This window comes from Xenopus tropicalis, chromosome 8 (assembly GCF_000004195.4).
Source record: "Xenopus tropicalis strain Nigerian chromosome 8, UCB_Xtro_10.0, whole genome shotgun sequence".
NCBI lineage: Eukaryota > Metazoa > Chordata > Amphibia > Anura > Pipidae > Xenopus > Xenopus tropicalis.
In genome coordinates this window covers 10,892,834-10,907,689 of record NC_030684.2, presented here as the reverse complement: position 1 = coordinate 10,907,689, position 14,856 = coordinate 10,892,834, and the positions used below count along the sequence as shown (strand labels likewise).

General features: G+C 43.4%; 1 long non-coding RNA gene across 1 annotated transcript; it reads right to left on the bottom strand.

The window, feature by feature from the left end:
• Window positions 1-480: 480 nt before the first annotated feature.
• LOC101734615 lies at window positions 481-3,350 on the bottom strand. The gene is made up of 4 exons (XR_001923740.2): window positions 3,206-3,350; window positions 2,678-2,827; window positions 2,197-2,291; window positions 481-605 (listed from the first exon to the last, which is right to left on the bottom strand). It is a non-coding gene; the product is annotated as an uncharacterized LOC101734615 (long non-coding RNA).
• Window positions 3,351-14,856: the final 11,506 nt, after the last annotated feature.

The following is a 14,856-nucleotide window of genomic DNA, read 5'->3' as shown; positions in this document are numbered from 1 at the left end:
ACTGCACAGATATCAGCTCCTCCCTTGTATGGCAGCTTAAGCATCCTCCATAATAAAGACAACAAAATGCAATACAGGTATAGGATCCGTTATCCAGAACGCTCGAGACCAAGGGTATTCCGGATAAGGGGTCTTTCCGTAATTTGGATCTCCATACCTTAAGTCTACTAAAAAAATCAATAAAGCATTAATTAAACCCAATAGGATTGTTTTGCCTCCAATAACGATTAGTGATATTGTAGTTGGGATCAATTACAAGATGCTGTTTTTTTATTACTACAGAGAAAACGGAAATCAGTTTTAAAATTCTGAATTATTTGATTAAAATGGAGTCTATGGGAGACGGGCTTTCTGTAATTCAGGGCTTTCTGGTTAATGGGTTTCTGGATTAGGGATCCCATACTGTATCAGGAATTCGAACCCCATATTTTTAATATGACGTGGAAATGTTATTTATAAAATAGTTGATTTTGTGTATTCTTACCTGAATGGAATGTATCAGGCCCGCCCTACTGAGACATATTGATGCAATTCAGCAGTTTCATTAAAATTAAGTGCCATCATTTGTCGGAATCAGGGGTGGGAGAAATGGGTGAGGGAAGATCCTAAGGTGAAGAAATGTGAAAAGGGAATTAGCCATGTTTGAACCCAGACCTAGTGACTGTCACTGAGCTCAGAGCTTTGGTCAGTGGCCAAAGCCTTGAAGGGTAATTTCAACTCAACACATATTTAAAATTCACATACAATGATAGATGGTGCATATATATATATATATCTGGGTTTAAGAGGAACGGAAGACTTATTATTAAATTAATACCCTTGTTACATTTTGGGCTCAAGGACCATCCCATAAATATGTCTCTGCCATTAGTGATCTTTGGTCCTTGGAGAAACAGACCCATAAACATGTCTCTGCCAATAGAACCCTTTGGGCCTAGGAGAAACAGATCCATAAACATGTCTCTGCCAATAGAACCCTTTGGGCCTAGGAGAAACAGATCCATAAACATGTCTCTGCCAATAGAACCCTTTGGGCCTAGGAGAAACAGACCCATAAACATGTCTCTGCCAATAGAACCCTTTGGGCCTAGGAGAAACAGACCCATAAACATGTCTCTGCCAATAGAACCCTTTGGGCCTAGGAGAAACAGACCCATAAACATGTCTCTGTTAGTAGAAGACTATTGCCCTGGATGAGAGCAGCTGATATACAAGCCATTGCCATGAGTATTATTATTGGGGCAGAGGAATGGCAGGTCCCAGCAGGCAAAAAGGTGATTTAACTTGATCTGCATTGGGTTTCCATCATTAGCAGTCACCCCATAAGTTTTAATGTAGAGTCTGGAGGCTGTTAGTGGTATTGCATTAATGCATAAGAGGGTGGGGGGGGCCATTTGCTAGGCACCCACCATTGGCTATAACTGTTTGCCCCAGCACATGCGCCTTGGTGCTGCTGAAAAGTTTGAATGCAAAAGTGTCATTGGTTGGAAAGGCAATTGGGCCTGTTTTCTGCGTTGGCTGCTAAACCAATCAGGTCTGCAGGCAAACTAAGCTCAGCACCCTTAAGAATCACTATGGACGTTATATGGTCTCTCCTTTGTAACAATGGGCTGCTAAATAGTTGTACGATGCTATGGTATAGCACAATCTCATTGGTATGGTGGCAGGTGTAAAATTTGGGGCTAAAGAGATGAAAGAATTAAACTTTTAATTCATAATCCCACCCAACAGTACTCAGAATGATTGGCCTAAAAATGCAAATGTTTAGCTAAATATTACAGTAAAAACCCCTTTTATAAAATGAGGCTTGATTGGTTGCCTGGACATCAATTGGGCATATTGTTGTATTATGGGTGACTGGGGTGGATCAGGGGGTGTGACCATGCTTCCTTCTGCAGGTCACTTTATTTTCACTGGGGCCCCATTATTCTTGCTAGCAGGGTCCAAGGGCCGCAGGTGACCAATGGGTTGATAGTTGGCCCCCCTCGCTGGGGATCATCCTATTTACTTAGTAGAATAGGGCCACATGATTGCTGATAGAAGCCATGGTCCCAGTAATGATGGGCCACCAACAGCTAGAGAAGAACGTATCCTCTGTGGCCCATCTCTCATTGCGGCCCTCTCCTCCTCTCCTGGCTGTCAAAGCAAAGGTAACAACCCCTACATTGTAAAAAAAAAGCAAAATTACACACTAACCTGGAAGTAAATAGGGGTAGGAAGCAGCTTCATTAGGATCACTGCAGCTGGAGGGACTGGGAATACTCCGCCAGGAACAGGATGGAGTCCAGGTGCTACAGAACAGAAAAATATTGTTTTTGGTGGTTATTACATGCAGCTGTTCTGCAAGCCAACACTATCAGTTCTTGAAATTATGCAGTCGCCTTTGGTTTTCATGCACATTTAAGAGTAAAGGACATTTTCCTTAAGTCACAGGAATATATCTGCAGGTTATTTATATGCAGCCCTATAAAAAGGAAATGGGAGTGTGATTACTAAAGTGACCAATGGCAGCGGGCCAATGTGCAGCACTCCCAGGCAGATAACATGGTGCGCATGGAGGCATGGAACCCCCAGGAATGGATTAGTAGATAAAGAAGCAACTAGTTACAATCAGCAAATAAAAGTGCTCAAAAGATTTTCCTGGTTGAAGCAATCAGTTTGCTGTAAAAAGGCTTACGAGCTAAATGTCGCGGCTGGAAAGGGATCATCTGGGACGTGTCAGGTTTGGGATACTCTGGTTTTAAACATCGTCTTTCAGCGAAGGGGCTATGGATGGAGCTACCACAGGGTCTGGGATTAGTGCTGCCAGTTTGGCTCTCGGTACATCCTAGAAATAAGAATGAGACATTACTGGCAATAAGTTAGGGGTGAGGAAAAGACACATTTCCTTGTGCTAATTGACAATACTGCAAGCCGCCAATAGCAACCAGCCATATCTGTTCCTTTATTAGTTAATCAAGCAGCAGTTTGCTGTTGCCTGAGAATCTTGAAAAAGAGAAGCAAACGTGAAGGGAGAGAAAGAAATAAATGTGTTTCTGCTAGGTATAAAGGCATGGGAGCGGTAAGGGATAGCAGCTGCTGGCACATATACTAGAGCCCAGAGATAAGCCTAAGCACCACGTTAATATATGAATTTAACATCATTCCCATAATGGAGAAAAGGCGGGATAGCTATATGCAGGTACAAACCCTGATCCTGACATACCTTGTATCCCAAAGCTTTCAGTTCACTTGTGGAGCAGGGGTACAGGTCCATAAATGTGTATCTATCCACAAGGAGTGCCGTCTCCTTCCCTTCATACCCCTCCTTGAATGCGGTGTATCTCCTTTTTCCCACTTTCAGTATACTAGCTAAATCTCCAATGTTACTTTCCAAGGCCAGGAAACGTGCCCAAATCTCACTGCAGAAATCAAGGGGGGAAAAAAACAAGGAAATTCAGTTTTCCCAAATAGGGACAAAGTGAGGCTTCCAGTTTGTCAGACATTGTATAAAGGCCACATTCAGCATATAACAGCAGCATTGTGCAGCTTCACTTTAGCTGTTCTTCCCTCTTCACTTTCCCCTTCCCCTGTGCTGTCCTTGTACACTCGCACCACTTGCATGGGGATGAAGCCTGAGCCATGAGCAGGCAGGATTTAATCTGAGCAGGGGAATGGCAATACTGTTGCACGAGCAGCAAAACTTGCACAGGGGCAGCGTATGAACCGAATAGAGTTTTATAGGAATTCTACCATATAAATATATGATGTTTCCCATGATATAGTTGAGGGTACAGGCCTGCTTAGGGCTCCACTGGGTAAAGCTTTTATGCTGCACTGGGAAAAGGATCATAAAATAAACCCTGCAGTCTGTGTTACATGACAGTGTAGAGCAAAAGGCTTAAGGCTGCGCAGGGGAAGGCCCTTGACTTGAGACCCTCATCTCTCACTGCAGTTTCTGTCTGGCCGTCCATATACCAAGTCAACTTTATATTCAGACTCACCCTGATTTGTCGGGAGGCAAACTTCCTGATGTTAAAACTCGTTCAAATAATACTCTTATTGGTGTCATTGTCCTCTGCAAAAAAAATATTTAGGATATTTAGGATTCGGTTAATATTATTTTACTTATCATATAACCACACCTAAATTACTAAACATGTACATATAACATAGTATTTCACACATTCTGTTAAGTAAATGTGACCTGTCACAGACCTACAAGGAAGCTACAGGCAGTAGCTCCAAAACTCTAAAGGGGCAGTAAATTATGTTTTTTTACCTAAGGCTACAAACATTTAGGTTAGTCATATAAACACCCTTCTTAAACCATATATTTACTGGGAACTGAGCGCTGCAAGGGCATGCCCAATCGGTGCATGGGGTTAGAGAGTTTAGTACAGCAAACTTATGCTTATAAGCCGAGTCTTAGTTGCTCTTTTATAGAAAAAAAACTGAACAGAGAGGATGAGTTACCCTATATTTGAAAGGCATATTTACTACAGTGATGTATATCTGTGTTTAATGCAATTATAGAAAGTGATAAGAATTGCCCTATTTATGAACAGTATATAATAGTATGTAAGCCCATATAGCTAGATATTCTTTTGGGGGCTATTTGCTGATCACAAGTCTATCCGTTCTTCTTCAGTCACAGTTGCTGGTAATGTATAGTTGTGATATATAGTCTTGCTTGTATGTCATTTATGTCGTTAGTTAATCAGTGTATATATATATCTAATATCAAATTCCCAGAAGTGCAGAGAAGAGAAAGGGACAGACACAGTGACAGTTACACATAACTATAAACCCAGTGAGAATGAGGAATGAATGGATATTGGGAACTTGTATCAGGAGTCAGAACCAGCAGTGCAGAGAAGGGAAAGGGACAGACACAGTGACAGTTACACATAACTATAAACCCAGTGAGAATGAGGAATGAATGGATATTGGGGAGTTGTATCAGGAGTCAGAACCAGCAGTGCAGAGAAGGGAAAGGGACAGACACAGTGACAGTTACACATAACTATAAACCCAGTGAGAATGAGGAATGAATGGATATTGGGAACTTGTATCAGGAGTCAGAACCAGCAGTGCAGAGAAGGGAAAGGGACAGACACAGTGACAGTTACACATAACTATAAACCCAGTGAGAATGAGGAATGAATGGATATTGGGGAGTTGTATCAGGAGTCAGAACCAGCAGTGCAGAGAAGGGAAAGGGACAGACACAGTGACAGTTACACATAACTATAAACCCAGTGAGAATGAGGAATGAATGGATATTGGGAAGTTGTATCAGGAGTCAGAACCAGCAGTGCAGGGAAGGGAAAGGGACAGACACAGTGACAGTTACACATAACTATAAACCCAGTGAGAATGAGGAATGAATGGATATTGGGGAGTTGTATCAGGAGTCAGAACCAGCAGTGCAGGGAAGGGAAAGGGACAGACACAGTGACATTCTCACTGGGTTTATAGTTATGTGTAACTGTCACTGTGTCTGTCCCTTTCCCTTCCCTGCACTGCTGGTTCTGACTCCTGATACAACTCCCCAATATCCATTCATTCCTCATTCTCACTGGGTTTATAGTTATGTGTAACTGAGGAATGAATGGATATTGGGGAGTTGTATCAGGAGTCAGAACCAGCAGTGCAGGGAAGGAAAAGGGACAGACAGACACAGTGACAGTTACACATAACATACCTCCCAACATTGGAAAAATGAAAAGAGGGACAAAAATATTTGGCGCGCGCAGCACCAAAATACTCCTCTTATATAGTTGAAATGGTGAGATCAGACGCAAATGTGCTATACCCTCATACTGTACGACCTAAGGAAAACAATATAGCAACTCCTACATATAAAATACAAATATAGAGAGAAGGCAGTCAGTTATAAGTGAGTTATAACTATGTACCAGATTTGCCCCCCCATACACAGTGCCCCCAATGACCCAATAGACAGTACCCCCCCATACACAGTGCCCCCCAATACACAGTGCCCCAATACACAATGCCCTTCATACACAGTGCCCCCCAATACACAGTACCCTTCATACACAGTGCCCCCCAATACACAGTGCCCCAATACACAATGCCCTTCATACACAGTGCCCCCCATACACAGTACCCTTCATACACAGTGCCCCCAATACACAGTACCCTTCATACACAGTGCCCCCAATACACAGTACCCTTCATACACAGTGCCCCCAATACACAGTACCCTTCATACACAGTGCCCCCAATACACAGTACCCTTCATACACAGTACCCCCAATACACAGTGTCCTTCATACACAGTTCCCCCAATACACAGTGCCCCAATACACAATGCCCTTCATACACAGTGCCCCCCAATACACAGTACCCTTCATACACAGTGCCCCCAATACACAGTGCCCTTCATACACAGTACCCCCAATACACAGTGTCCTTCATACACAGTTCCCCCAATAAACAGAGCCCCCATACACAGTACCCTTCATACACAGTGCAATCCTCCTACTTTTTCCGCGGTTCCTCTCCTTATGTGGCTCCATGTGCGGCGGTGCCAGGCCCTTTTATAAGGTTGCGCCTGTGGGTATGTGTGACATCAATACGCACGGGGTGCAACCTTATAAAAGGGCCTGGCACCGCCGGAGAAGCCACATAAGGAGAGAAGGCGCGCAAGGAGCAGGAGCGCCCACCTTCACCCGGCGGATCTCGCTATCACGGATCGTTCCATTAATGTTACGGAAATGCGGGACAGCGGGACGCGCTATAAAAAGCGGGACAGTTGGGGGGTATGACATAACATTAAACCCAGTGAGAATGAGTGGATATTTGGAACTTGCTAAGAATGACTTATTTTAATGAAACCTAAATTAGTTTCAGGGGGATACTTAACCCTTTGAGGGCTGGAGAGGCCCCTACGGACCAATAGACATGGGGGGTGCAGGTAACCCATCCAGGCTCCTATAACACTAATATTCAATGACAAATTGTTTTTTTTGTATCCTAACCATACAAAGCATGCAATTCATCCATCTGCTTAAATGCATTATGAACATTATATATTATACTTATGGTTGCTATGGTTACTAATACAGAGTAAAATAAGCCATACTTGAAGGCAGCCATCTTGTCACACAAATTCTGTACAGAGCAGCGGTCCCTGCGGCTGTGCGGCTGCTCCTGGGTAACAGCCTGCTCCTCAAATCCCTTATCTCCCGCCCCAGTATAATACCTGTGAATGGGGCTGAGTTCCCATCGCTATTTCACTCCCTAATGGCTGCCTATGGCCGCTGTTACTGTGTCTTCTTACTAATAAAGTTCATTGAGGAAAAAAAGCCGAGCGTTCTGTTCCCATAGCGCCGGTGGGCGTGGCTACGCGGTCACTTCCGCCGAGTGAATTGAACAAGTGAATGAGGCGCCGGAAACGCTTGGAAGTGAGCGCTGCCCTTTCCCGTTCCTTGTTTTTGCCCCACAGACAGACAGGAGGGGCGGCAAAGGGTTACAGTTACACGCAGCAGAGGGAGGGTTGGTCGGGAGAGGTAGTTACTCTGATACTTCCAGGCTGCTCTGTAGCCTAATTGCCCTTATATTGTCCCTGTTTGTCCCCTGTATATTCACAAGTAGGGCCATTTCCCATTCTACTGTAAGTGACCCAGCGCTTCTGTGTGTTACAGGGCCCGGCAGCAGGCGTCTGTCATGCAAAGGATACTGGGAGTTGTAGTTTCCTGCCAATGGGGGAGTAGCCTATACGTAGAGCTTTGTAGTTTCAGTGTCTCTACATCCCAGAAACTGAGCAGCCTGCAGCCATGCGTCTGAATAAACTGCTCAGAAACCATCATGGCTGCAGGTTTAATAAGTCAGTGTTTTTCAACCTTTTTTGGGCAAAGGCACACTTGTTTCATGAAAAAAATCACAAGGCACACCACCATTAGAAAATGTTAAAAAATTTAACTCTGTGCCCAGCAGCAGTGCCCCCCTAGTACATTGGTGCCAAGAGCAGTGCCCCCCTAGTACATTGGTGCCAAGAGCAGTGCCCCCCTAGTACATTGGTGCCCAGCAGCAGTGCCCCCCAGTACATTGGTGCCAAGAGCAGTGCCCCCCTAGTACATTGGTGCCAAGAGCAGTGCCCCCCTAGTACATTGGTGCCCAGCAGCAGTGCCCCCCAGTACATTGGTGCCAAGAGCCAGCCCCCCTAGTACATTGGTGCCCAGCAGCAGTGCCCCCATAAGTCAGTGTGCCCCGTGGCCCCCCCTAATACATTGGTGCCCAGCAGCATTTTACTTCTGCTCTTCGGCGGCTTCAGCAGCATCTTCCCCTCACGCGCGCCGCCTCTGCACTTCTGCCTACACGCGACCGCACACAGGCCCTTTTATAACGTTGCGCCCCGTGCGTACTGACGTCACCCGTACACACGGGGCGCAACCAATGACAGGGCCCGGATTTTATTAAAGGGGGCCCGAGCTACTAAGAAAAACTGTAGCATCGCTGGGCCCCCTTTGAAAGTAAAAATTGCGGCCCTGCCTACGGCACACCAGGCAACATCTCGCGGCACAGCGGTTGAAAAACGCTGGTTAACATAATTTAGAAAGCCAGGTATCTCATTTTTCTCACCATCCCACACCATGATGACATCATCTATATAGTCAGTAAAGTTTGCATTAACTCCGAAAGAACCCCTTCCTGGGTAATGCGATATAACCCAGGTATAGAGCCCTATGCAGGAAAGTTTCTGATTGGAGGGGACTGAAAGTGAAGATGAACTGCAATGAATCGTATAATAAAAGCAACCATTTTGAGCAGGCCCTTCTTTACCACTTGTATTGGTTGTATATTTATATGTATACACCTAATTTTACAGCACCATGGAATGTGTTAATAACAATAATCATTATTAATAAAGTTTGGGAATGAGATGATGTATGACCCCACCTATCTCTGTGGGACGGGTGACAGTGGGAATCTCCTATGAGCAGCAGTTTATGAGCAGGAGCTTCTGACAGTTCTTGGCAATTTTTCTTGCCTTAATAAATAATATAGCTTTAATAAATGCCACAGGGTGCCATTGCCCAGGGCCTCTATCAGTGAGGGGGAAAGGGTAGTACTGTACTGGGCCCAGTGAAATCTTCTTTGGAATTGGGGCCCGGCCGCATCATGAAATTTATTCAAATTGTGTAAGTTACATATAAACTTATGTAATTCATGTAACTTCCGCAAAAACTGCCTAGAAGCTTATAGAACTAGCAAAAGGCCATGCAGGGAAGCATGACAGGGGCAGGCAGGGGGCGACATCCACTGCCCCCAATGAACTGACTGACTTATCAGCACATTATTTATTTTAGCTATTTGTATGAATTGCTTATTACAGCATATCATCAGCTGTTTATTTTGGAAGTATTTTACTGAATTATATGAGTATTAGCTTTATGAACAGGGGAATGACTGGTTATTGGACTCCACAGCAACATCTTTGGGCCCCTAGACTTACACAGTTTACTCGAATTGATTAAAAAATGTACATAACATTCATATCAAACAATGACAGCGCAGAGCAGGGGCAGGAAGGAGTTTAGGGTTTTAATTTAGGGCAAACTCCACTCTACCCCCAATGAACTGATTCTTAATTAGTGTCTTAATTAATAAATTAGTGTATTAATAAAAAATATTATAAGGTAATACTAACTGTTTGCTTATATTGCACACATAAAGGGCTTCCTCTGCAACACTGCTTTTGTACAGGTATAGGACCCATTATCCAGAATGCTCAGGACCAAGGCTATTCCGGATAAGGGATCTGTCTGTAATTTGGATCTCCTTACCTTAAGGCTACTAAAAAATCAATAAAACATTAATTAAACCCAATAGGATGGTTTTGCATCCAAAAAGGATGAATTATATCTTAGTTAGGATCAATTACAAGGTACTATTTTATTACTACAGAGAAAAGGGAATCATTTAACCATTAAATAAACCCAATAGGACTGTTCTGCCCCCAATAAGGGGTAATTATATCTTAGTTGGGATCAATTACAAGGTACTATTTTATTACTACAGAGAAAAGGGAATCATTTAACCATTAAATAAACCCAATAGGACTGTTCTGCCCCCAATAAGGGGTAATTATATCTTAGTTGGGATCAAGTACAGGTACTGTTTTATTATTACAGAGAAAAGGGAATCATTTAACCATTAAATAAACCCAATAGGGCTGTTCTGCCCCCAATAAGGGGTAATTATATCTTAGTTGGGATCAAGTACAGGTACTGTTTTATTATTACAGAGAAAAGGGAATCATTTAACCATTAAATAAACCCAATAGGGCTGTTCTGCCCCCAATAAGGGGTAATTATATCTTAGTTGGGATCAAGTACAGGTACTGTTTTATTATTACAGAGAAAAGGGAATCATTTAACCATTAAATAAACCCAATAGGACTGTTCTGCCCCCAATAAGGGGTAATTATATCTTAGTTGGGATCAAGTACAGGTACTGTTTTATTATTACAGAGAAAAGGGAATCATTTAACCATTAAATAAACCCAATAGGGCTGTTCTGCCCCCAATAAGGGGTAATTATATCTTAGTTGGGATCAATTACAAGGTACTATTTTATTACTACAGAGAAAAAGCAAATCAGTTTTAAAATTCTGAACCATTTGATTTAAATGGAGTCTATGGGAGATGGGCTTTCCGTAATTCGGAGCTTTCTGGATAATGGGTTTTCAGATAATGGATCCCATACCTGTACTACATAGACAATAACCTTCATTTTTCAGCCTGAAACAAAAGCAAATCCCAATGTCTCTAAACCAGTGACACTCAGTGGGGTTTGTCCCATAGTTACCCACTCTAATATATATATATATATGTAACTCCCAGGAGCACTGGGGCCCTCACTTACTTTCCTCTCCTCCCTAAGTGGCCCTATGGGCCTGTATAGCCTATAGACTCCTTCCTCAGATCTACAAGATGGCGCAGTACAACTCCTACCCAGTCACAGTATACTCCCTCTATATAATGTATAGTGATACTCATATGTACACATAGACCTCCCCTCCTCATGCACGTGGGGTTATGGATTATGTGGATATTGAGCCAGTAACACTGCCCGGCACTAACCAGGGCCCAATAACTCTGGGTCACAGTGATATCAGCGCTGCCCAGTAACAGACACAATTACATTTGTAGCTAAGTGTTTGGGAAGCCCAATAACTGTCGGCCAAAATGCCTTGCCTATTGAATTCCAAACTTGGTTTGATCCAATTCAGTATGGCATGCCTTGAACTGCAGCTTTGGTTTGTCCCAAAAAGAGTGGGAAACCCTGCTGAGGTGCAGGATTTGTCTTTTAAACAGCCAGTTTTCAGGTTTAGTCATTGTACCGACATTTTTTTTTATAAATTTGCCTTTAGCTCTTAGTAAATCTGTCGGTGCCATCAAACCCAGTCCCACAGCTACAGGAGCCTTGGGATAAGGATTTTACCAGCAGGATTTTGCATTTCATGAGGGGTAATTTTAGTTTGCCCAGGAAGACTATACCTCATTTTTATCAGGACAAGCTGGGCTTTGTAATGGTTTCTATATTTCTGTGTAATTCCACTTCTGTAACAAGATTTAAGGGCCTAAATACCTTCTTCTCTAGCCCCTACTCATTACTGGGCAGCAGCAATCCGGCCCTCACACCAACATGCCCGGTGAATAGAGGTCCAACAGGAATAGGGCCCACCAGGTCTTTATCCAGTGCCCAGTTGTGGCCAGTCCAACCCTGTACCCCAATATGGCGGCTGGGAACAGAAGGGACACAGCTAAAAGTGGGGGCCAATGCTGTTGGGCAGCTCTGTAGTTCTGGACATGCTATGGGGGCGCAGATAAGTTGGGGCAAATGTCAGTGAAGTGATTAAAGGGGGGCACTGCTGCTAAAACTAAAAGTTTACCTGGGAGGCTTTACTTTTCCTGTAAATTAACATGAATACAATATATTTGCTGAAAATGTTATTATTGCCTCATTCATTAAGCTAAAACTAGCATAACAATGCAAATGTGAGGTAAAAGCTTTTTATATATACAATATAATTCAAACTTTTTTTTCAGTGTTTTACTTGTCTATAAATGTTAATGAGGCTACAAAGCAACATTAATATCTAATTACCTCACTAAAGGTCCCCATACACTATAAGATCTGCTCGCTTGGCGATGTCGCCAAGCGAGCGGATCTTTACCCGACATCCCCACCTACGGGTGGGCGATATCGGGTAGCAAGTTGCTTTAAAAAAAAATAATCCGATCGTTTGACCCTGGGGCCAAACGATCGGATTACATTTGCGGCCATGGGGCAGTCGGTTCGGGGACCTCATCAATGATCCGATTTTCTAACCTGGCCGATCGATATCTGGATGATTTCAGGCCAGATATCGGTCGGCCAGGCCGCTCGTTTCTTCCCATACACGGGCCGATTAGCTGCCGAATCGCTCCAAGGGACCCATATCTGCAGCTTCTATCGGCCCGTGTATGGGGGCCTTAACACTGTTTATAAGATGATTTTGTACAGTTAATTCATAGCTTTTTTGTGTTCCCAGCACCCACTGTTCATGTCGGTGCTATTAATGGCACTGTAGGGCAATCCATCCTCCTGCCAACCTCGTACAAACTAACACACCAGTTCTCTAGCTATACCATACTTCATATGTAACAATTTCTTATACATTTTGGGCTTTATGTATCCTTGCACCCCCCCCCCTCTCCCCTGGCCACTTCTAGTACTGTGCCCTTGCTGCGGTTTATTATTTACTTTGATATTCACTCTGCCACCTGATTACATCACTTCATGGTCCTGAGAGGAAGCAGCCGTTTCTGTTGTAACATGTTGTAGTCATTTTGCCAGGGCTGGTGAAATCAGTACCAACACTCATCTCTAAGCAAGCCTATCCGAGCATCGCTGTATGTTTGCATTTTGTTTAATGCCTGCTTATTATAAGCTGTGTATTTTGCTGTTTTGTGCAGTAGTTGTGATTCACTATTTCTCCCTTAGCAGCCGCCTGTTAGGCCCCACTAGGACTGTATAATGCATATAAGATGTTTATATATGCTTCTATTGTATTTCATCTGTATTTTACATACCCAGAATGTATTCTGATACCATTGTAATGTTTGTACCTACAGTTCTACCTTCTTTTGATCATCATCATTAAACAAGTTCAAAACGTATACAGTGTGGTGATTGAAGGGCGAGTAAACTGCCTGTTGATTCACTTCTCACAGTGATGGGAGCAGGACACATACAGTAGTGGAAAGGTAACCAGTGCATTGTGGATTATTATGGCCAAAACTGCACCATCGACTCACAAAGATTCCCCACGTGGGAAGCTGGAGACACCACAATGGTGGGGGGGGGGGGCACCAGGTAGGTATTTCTTCTTTCACCTGCCACTGGTGCACACACACGGGGGGGGGGGGGGGGTTGATCGTGAGCAGGCCAAGCTGACCAGGTTGCCAAGGGCACATGGCCGACTTGGCCCGGCACTGTGGTGAGGACAGAAGAATTGGATTGTATGAAAGAAATGGGTCCCTGCTGCTTCAGAATCTCCAGCTAAAGATAAAGGAACTTATGTGGTCTCCTTCCTAAATTCTAAAGCTTAATTACTGTTCAGTGAGGCTGCAGTTTAATTGTTAGTGTTACTTTTTACAGCTTTATTTTCCTAATCAGGTCCTCTCTTCATATATCATTCAAACCACCCACTGGTTACTAAGGTAATTTGGAACCTAGCAACCAGATAGCTGCCAATACTATAAACTGAAGAGCTTCTAAATAACTACCATACTAAAAATAATAAAAAATGAAGACCAATTGCAAATCGTCTCAGAATACATAGGGACAGTGCTACAGGTGCACAGACAGAGTTACAGAGATTTACCCTAACAGTTCGTGCTACAGGTGTTACGAACAGAGATTACAGGATTTAACCCTTACATACATCACACTAAACGTTAATGCAGAGGTGAAGGACCCCCTTTTGGACCCCCTTTTGGTAATCCCAAGGCACCAAGCATTCTTGATAATGACTGGCTCATTAAATACTCCCCTTTGTATAAGAATTACCCACAGCACCTACACACGTTTTTCTGATCTAACCAAGTCCTTAATGGTTGGTTTACCTTTATGATAACTTTTAGTCTGTTGTAAAATGTCCCATTCCTAGCAAAATGAGCAGTTGGTCTCTATTTATTTTTTTATAGTGTTTCAATGATTTGCCTTCCTCTTCTATACTTTTCAGCCTTTCAAATAGGGGTCTCTGACCCCGGCAGCCAAAAACTATTGCTTTGTGAGCTTAACATGTTACTGTTATCGTTAGTTTTTATTACTTTTCTTTCTATTCAGTCCCTCTCCTGTTGCTATTTCAGTCTCTTATTTAAACCACTGCCTGGTTGCTAAGGAACAATCCTAGCAACCAGATATTTGCCGAAATTCCAAGCTGAACAAAAAAGGTAAATAACCGAAAAAAAAAAGGAAAATACAAAATGAAGACCAATTGCAAACTGTCTCAGAATAACACTGTCTACATCATACTAAAAGTTAATTTAAAGGTCAGCCAAATTGAAGCCATGGGAGAGTGTTTTTGAACATTCCATCTATGGACACGGGGGATCAGATAGGGAATGTTAAAGCATCGGGCAAATACTTTTATGGCAAAATTCTAAAATGAAGAACCCTGGCAGTCATTCTTAGCAGAAGCAACACATTAGGGAGCCCAAGGCAAGCCCTCTGTGTCGCCCACCCTCTCCTGCCCCCCAGCCGCCACCTCATCCACTGCTCCCCCCCTCTCCCCTCAGCCTCACCCTCATCTCACCCCACCCATCAACACCCTCTCTCCCCCCACAACTCTCCCTT